This window comes from Trachymyrmex cornetzi, unplaced genomic scaffold (assembly GCF_001594075.2).
Source record: "Trachymyrmex cornetzi isolate Tcor2-1 unplaced genomic scaffold, Tcor1.1 scaffold733, whole genome shotgun sequence".
NCBI lineage: Eukaryota > Metazoa > Arthropoda > Insecta > Hymenoptera > Formicidae > Trachymyrmex > Trachymyrmex cornetzi.
In genome coordinates this window covers 36,239-42,688 of record NW_017300063.1, presented here as the reverse complement: position 1 = coordinate 42,688, position 6,450 = coordinate 36,239, and the positions used below count along the sequence as shown (strand labels likewise).

Below are 6,450 nucleotides of genomic sequence, written 5' to 3'. Positions count from 1 at the left end.
TAGCGGAGAAGAAGAACAGAATGTAAAATCTGAATGCTGATTGGTAGGCTATAACAGGCTATAAGGCGATAGACACAGAATTCCAACTCGTCGGAAATTTATCGCTATCGCTATCGCTATCGTTATTCCATGTTCCTATGTGCATTGACATATGGATTCCTGTATGTTGGATTCCTCTGTTCCTATCGCTATGTCTATCGCTATCGCTATGTCTATCGCTATCGCTATTGCCTCGCATTGTGTTTAGGCCTTAACTCTAACCACCAATGAGATACTATTAAAGACCGACATCCTTACGGGAGTTCACGTCTTTGTGAATATTGAAGTGATTAAAGGTAAATTTTCACGAGCTGCTCTAACCGGCTATTTTAGCGACAAAAAGGATCACGTGATCAAAATGGACATTTGATATTCGTCAATTTTGATCACGTGATTCTTTTTGTCGCTATAACAGCCGGTTTGAGCAGCCCGTGAAAATTTATCTTAAGAGTTAAAAACTGATAATATTGTACTAATTTTATGATTTATTAGTTTAGTAGATGTATTTATGCATTTATAACTCAATAATACTCTATTTTTCTTTAAAATTGAGATTTCAGAGTTATCATCAAAGTTTGATTATCAATAAAGATGATAATTGTAGAGAAAAAATTGTGATTTTTTTGTAATATATAGGATATTACAGCTTTACAAGTATATATATTTATTTATGGGACATTTATGTAATAAAAAAATCATGAATTTAATAATGGATGAGCCAAATATTTATGTTAATAATAGCAAATTTATATCAATTGTCGGTAATGTCAGCGTTCTTGAATTACCTCCGGGCCCTTGGGGCCCTTTTTATACCGCCAAAAATGTGCCCAGGGTTGACGGTTTTTAATAATATCTCGTCGGTGCTCTAACCCAACTCTAACCTCTAGACTATCATTCAGTGTTGCCAACGTAAAATATGTTTCACCGTCAGTTTTATTTTAAAAAATTACTAGAAAATCGTCAGATTTTAAATGAAAACCGCTAAAAATCCACTAAAACTTTTGCGTATATAAATATAGTTATAACTAAATAATTAAGCACAAAACACCGCGCATTCCATTCAAATGTAATAAAATTTTACGGTATAAACTTTTTCGTATACTATACATTTTTACGTAATCACAAATATTTATTTTTTAATATTTATTATGAAGTTGTAAAATATTTAGGTAATTATTCAGAATACCTCCCTCACCCCCGATTTCGATAAAATTAGGCTCATTCGACGCGTTTTTGCATGAAACTAAAGAATCTGGCAAAAAAAAGTGTCGCTCTGCCTCGCGAACCGAGATATTTAGCGTTAAAGTTGACGACTATGGAGGTTAGGAAATATTTATTATATAAAGCTGTTCTATATAATATTACGTTATAGTTTTAGTATAAAATCAGCACAATCTATTCATATATTAAACGTCATTAGTCAACTCTTTTTATTTTCCCCGCTAGGCGCTATTCGTACTGCGCAAATCTAGAGTCCCTAGATTTATCAGAGAGGCGCAACCGGTGTTATGCATTCTGATTCGCTGTTGCAATTTGATCAATTGCGTGACTTGGCAGCCATTTATAGTACTAGTGACATATTTCTATTTCATTTTATCTACAATTTATCTCACATTATCCTACACGTCTTATCTTGTTTGACATAGTTTAAAGGCAGTTTCATAGCATGTCGGCCATGTTTAGTACTCTCCTTAGCACTTTTGTCATACTGACTTAAGCCGGTTGCGCCTCTCTGATAAATCTAGGACTCTACGCAAACCGAGTAACCGAGATACATTCTCGTGCTGGACAAGAGTATAGTGACACATAACAGCCAATGACAAGGACGATCCTGACGGCAGTTTATTAGACCGGTATTCATAGTCGATTCTTATTTCAAGACTGTATTAAGGTAAATTTTCACGGGCTGCTCAAACCGGCTGTTTCAGCGACAAAAAGAATCGCGTGGTCAAAATTGACGAATATCAAATGTCCATTTTGATCACGTGATCCTTTTTGTCGCTAAAATAGCCGGTAAGAGCAGCTCCTAAAAAATTACCTTTAAGTAATGTCTTAAGACGCTGATGTAGCTCTGATTGGTTCGTGACTTCTTGGGACTGTACTTAAGACGGTCTTGAATATAAAGGCCATTCTACATTGGTCGTATCGTAGCGTCGGAATCGTCGTAAGCATCATACGACTTAAAAATTGAAGCATTGGATTGGCTGAAGCAACAAGCTTGTGACTTGAGACGTCTACGATACGACCAATGTAGAATGGCCTTAAGATCTGACTATGAATACCGGCCTTAGATCACCGTCAACATTAAAATAAAATCACCAGACTTCCCGTTAGTCGTTATGTTCGAATTATTACCGTTAAATCAACATAGAAATCGCTAGATTTAACGGGAAAATCACCAAATTGGCAACACTGCTATCATTCTACCAATCACAGCAAGGCAGCAGCCGACTCTGATTGCTGACTCGAGAATAGAAATCACTCTATTCGATCGACTTTGGGTTTGTTCGCGTCGCATGCTCCAATATGTTCCAATATGCTCCTAACCATAGCTCCTACTCACTCCAACGCGCTTGATAGAGTGAGTAGGAGCTATAGTAGGAGTACGTTGGAACATGTTGGAGCTAGAGTCCTAAATTTATCAGAGAGGCGCAACCGGCTTAAGTCAGTATGACAAAGATGCTAAGGAGAGTACTAAACATGGCCGACATGCTATGAAACTGCCTTTAAACTATTAGCGTATTCGATTTACCGACTCGACCCGACTCCGGGTCAATACTCTGTTCTGTTTAACTGCAAAAGAAGAGCTAAATTGTGTAAGAAATGCAGCTAAAAAGAACAGACTGTTGATTCAGAGTTGGGTCGAGTCAGTAATCGAATACGCTATATGTCAAACAAGATAAGACGTGTAGGATAATGTGAGATAAATTGTATAGGATAAAATGAAATAAAAATATGTCACTAGTACTATAAATGGCCGCCAAGTCACGCAATTGATCAAATTGCAACAGCGAATCAGAATGCATAACACCGGTTGCGCCTCTCTGATAAATGTAGGGACTCTAGGTTTGCGCAGTACGAATAGCGCCTAGCGGGGAAAATAAAAAGAGTTGGCTAATGACGTTTAATATATGAATAGATTGTGCTGATTTTATACTAAAACTATAACGTAATATTATATAGAACAGCTTTATATAATAAATATTTCCTAACCTCCATAGTCGTCAACTTTAACGCTAAATATCTCGGTTCGCGAGGCAGAGCGACACTTTTTTTTGCCAGATTCTTTAGTTTCATGCAAAAACGCGTCGAATGAGCCTAATTTTATCGAAATCGGGGGTGAGGGAGGTATTCTGAATAATTACCTAAATATTTTACAACTTCATAATAAATATTAAAAAATAAATATTTGTGATTACGTAAAAATGTATAGTATACGAAAAAGTTTATACCGTAAAATTTTATTACATTTGAATGGAATGCGCGGTGTTTTGTGCTTAATTATTTAGTTATAACTATATTTATATACGCAAAAGTTTTAGTGGATTTTTAGCGGTTTTCATTTAAAATCTGACGATTTTCTAGTAATTTTTTAAAATAAAACTGACGGTGAAACATATTTTACGTTGGCAACACTGAATGATAGTCGGGATTTCGAGAGTCCGAGTTAATGGTCAGTAACATGATAAAAATACAAGGGTATGCTCATCAATTGTCTAAAACTCGTTCAGCTTGCGCATGTCCTTGCCTACGTCATATTCGGGTACGCGTTGATTGGTCGGTTCTGATTCGGGTGCAATCGGTGGTTATCGGTCGTAATTTATCATGATGTCCATGGCGTAGTGCACGTTGTCATCGGTAGAAGTTAATGTTAAAAATATTTTCACGATGACCTGCATAGTGAAAGGATGCGGCAATTATATGAAAAAAACAAAAAAAACTGAGGGAAGTAAAATTAAATATTTTACCTTTCCAAAACAATCTGAAATTGCTGAACAGTGGCGTAAGCCACTCGTTGTGACGTAAGCAAGGACAAACATCTGATTGGTCATGCGCATGAGCATACCCTTGTCTTTTTATCATGGTCAGTAACTCAGTACAGTAGTCGAGTTAGAGTCGGGAGTCTGTAGTGTGATTACGGCTTAAGTGGAATGCAACTTAAACAAAATAGCATCAAAGCTGTTATCTAGTGCGAATCAAAAAGTTTTCTAAAGAAACTGACCGATCTCTTTATGCTTGACAAATACTTCCTGATTGTATGTTATATACGATAAATATTTTCTTAATCCGAGTAATTACTGGCATCGTCACGTCGCGTGGTAACAACCAGCCGGCGGCGTTATCGAGAGTCTCTTCTAAGTGCTAGGGTCTATAGTTTATATGTATACTATATCCTAGAACGGTTAAAACAGATATATATATTCGTTTTTACATACATCGTCGCAAACATCGAAATCCGAATATCAACTTGTTTATATGTATTCGCGTTAAGCCGCGTATTCACCTAGCGAACGAACACCGACCGAACAGCAAACGTAAAAATTTGTATTGTTTGTTACATAAAAGTCGCACAAGTTTAATTGCTACATGGAACGAACATCGAATCTGGTCGAATACCAGTATTCTGTACAATCGAGAAAAAGAATAAACTGCTCACAAATATAAACACTAATACCCGAACATTCGCGTTCGATGGTCGTTCGCTAGATGAATACATGGCTTTATAGGTATTTACGACGATGTACGTAAAAACAGGTAAATATATATATGTCTGTTTTACTTATATTTCAGCTATATGCATGATCATTCTACTATAATGTCCTTTCTTCTACATGATGAAAGGATGGAAAAAATTACCGGATTTATGTCTAAACACGAGGGCATCTTTCTTATGTATGTTTTCTTGTATTTTTTGATGTGCTGAATCATGTTCAAACGTTTATTTTAAACTGATTTGATAGGAACATGTTGAAAATCCCATTAAAAGTACCACAATTTTATCAAAATCTGAACTTTGCGTTTTTTAACATTTTCTAAACAGTTTAGCTTGAAATTAATGTTTGCAAATAATTCAGCACATCAGAAAATATGAAAAAATATAAGGAAGGTTTTATGGCTTAGGCTAAAATTGACCTATTCGTTGCTCAGGACGTTGAGTAAAATAGCCTATTTTGGCCTAAGCCAAAACGGAACCTTTTTTATGAATGTTTTTTCATATTTTTGGATGTGCTGAATCGTTTACAAACGTTAATTTCAAGTTAAACTGATGGAAAAATGTTAAAAATCACAGTCAATGTTCAAATTTCCACAAAATTGTTCTACTTTTAATGTGATTTTTAACATGTTCCCAACAAATCAATTTGAAACGAACGTTTATACTTATATATGATTCAGTACATCGAAAAATACAAGAAAACATAAGAAAGGTATCCTCGTTTAGGCACAAATCCAGTAATTTTACCCATTCTCTTTTGTTGTCAAAGGTGCCGTTTTTCTGATTTTAACTACTGCGACTGGACCAAAAACGGATATACATATTTTTCAGTTTTAATGTATGTTCCACAAAAAAACCGAGTCAGGATCACGTTGTAAGTATTGTACTGTATGATATTATTTTCTACACGAGATTGGTCATACTAGAAATCAATAGAGAACATGAAAGAGAATTTGTAAAGCTAACGATAAATATAAATATCATTTCAAAATCAAACACAATGTTATTTTTCAAATAATATACTTCTCAAAATTATGTAATATTATTGTGTTCGAATGGATATTTACGTTTTCAACATTAGCGTTATATTTCATTTTTTATGCTTTATTGATCTTAATTTATCTTTTCACTTTGTTAAATTTACCAAGGATTCATAAAATTTCTTTGATAAAATTACTATTTTTAAATAATCCAATGACTATGAATAATAATTCATTTAATATGTAACAAAACTTCTATGTAAAAAAATCTACTCGGTAAATATTTTTTCTTGTAAGTATATACATATATACGTACATATAAATATACGTAAACATATAATTATATAAAAATATAATTATTTATGAAATATGTCCATTATGTATATGCATACATGTTCACTTTTTTTGTAAAATTACTATTTTTTGGAATACGAAAAATAATAATAATGAGAAGACGTTAAAAAAATCATTAAAATGATCATTTTCGTTTTCTTCTTTTACAAAAAATCAAGTTCAAAGAAATAAGAAAAAATCTCTATATATGCTATATTTCTATATATTCTGTATATCATATAAATAAGTATGTATGATTATATATGGATAACAGCTCTAATTTCTTTAAACTTGACTTTTTGTAAAAGAAACAAAGCGAAAATTATCCTTTTAATGATTTTTTTTTATGTCTTCTCATTATTGTTGTTATTCTTGTACTAATAG

General features: G+C 33.6%; 1 protein-coding gene across 5 annotated transcripts in view; it reads left to right on the top strand.

Moving 5' to 3' along the window:
• The first annotated feature begins 4,197 nt into the window (after positions 1-4,197).
• Positions 4,198-6,450, top strand: part of LOC108767927 (uncharacterized) — a 17,255-nt gene continuing 15,002 nt past the window's right edge. For 3 of the 5 annotated variants that reach the window (XM_018518065.1, XM_018518068.1, XM_018518069.1), the window contains exons 1-2: positions 4,692-4,794; positions 5,523-5,627. The gene's annotated coding sequence lies outside the window, so the exon portion shown is untranslated. Of the gene's footprint in view, positions 4,407-4,691; positions 4,795-5,522; positions 5,628-6,450 lie in introns of those variants that run through there. The other 2 variants (XM_018518067.1, XM_018518066.1) reach the window with 2 other exon arrangements.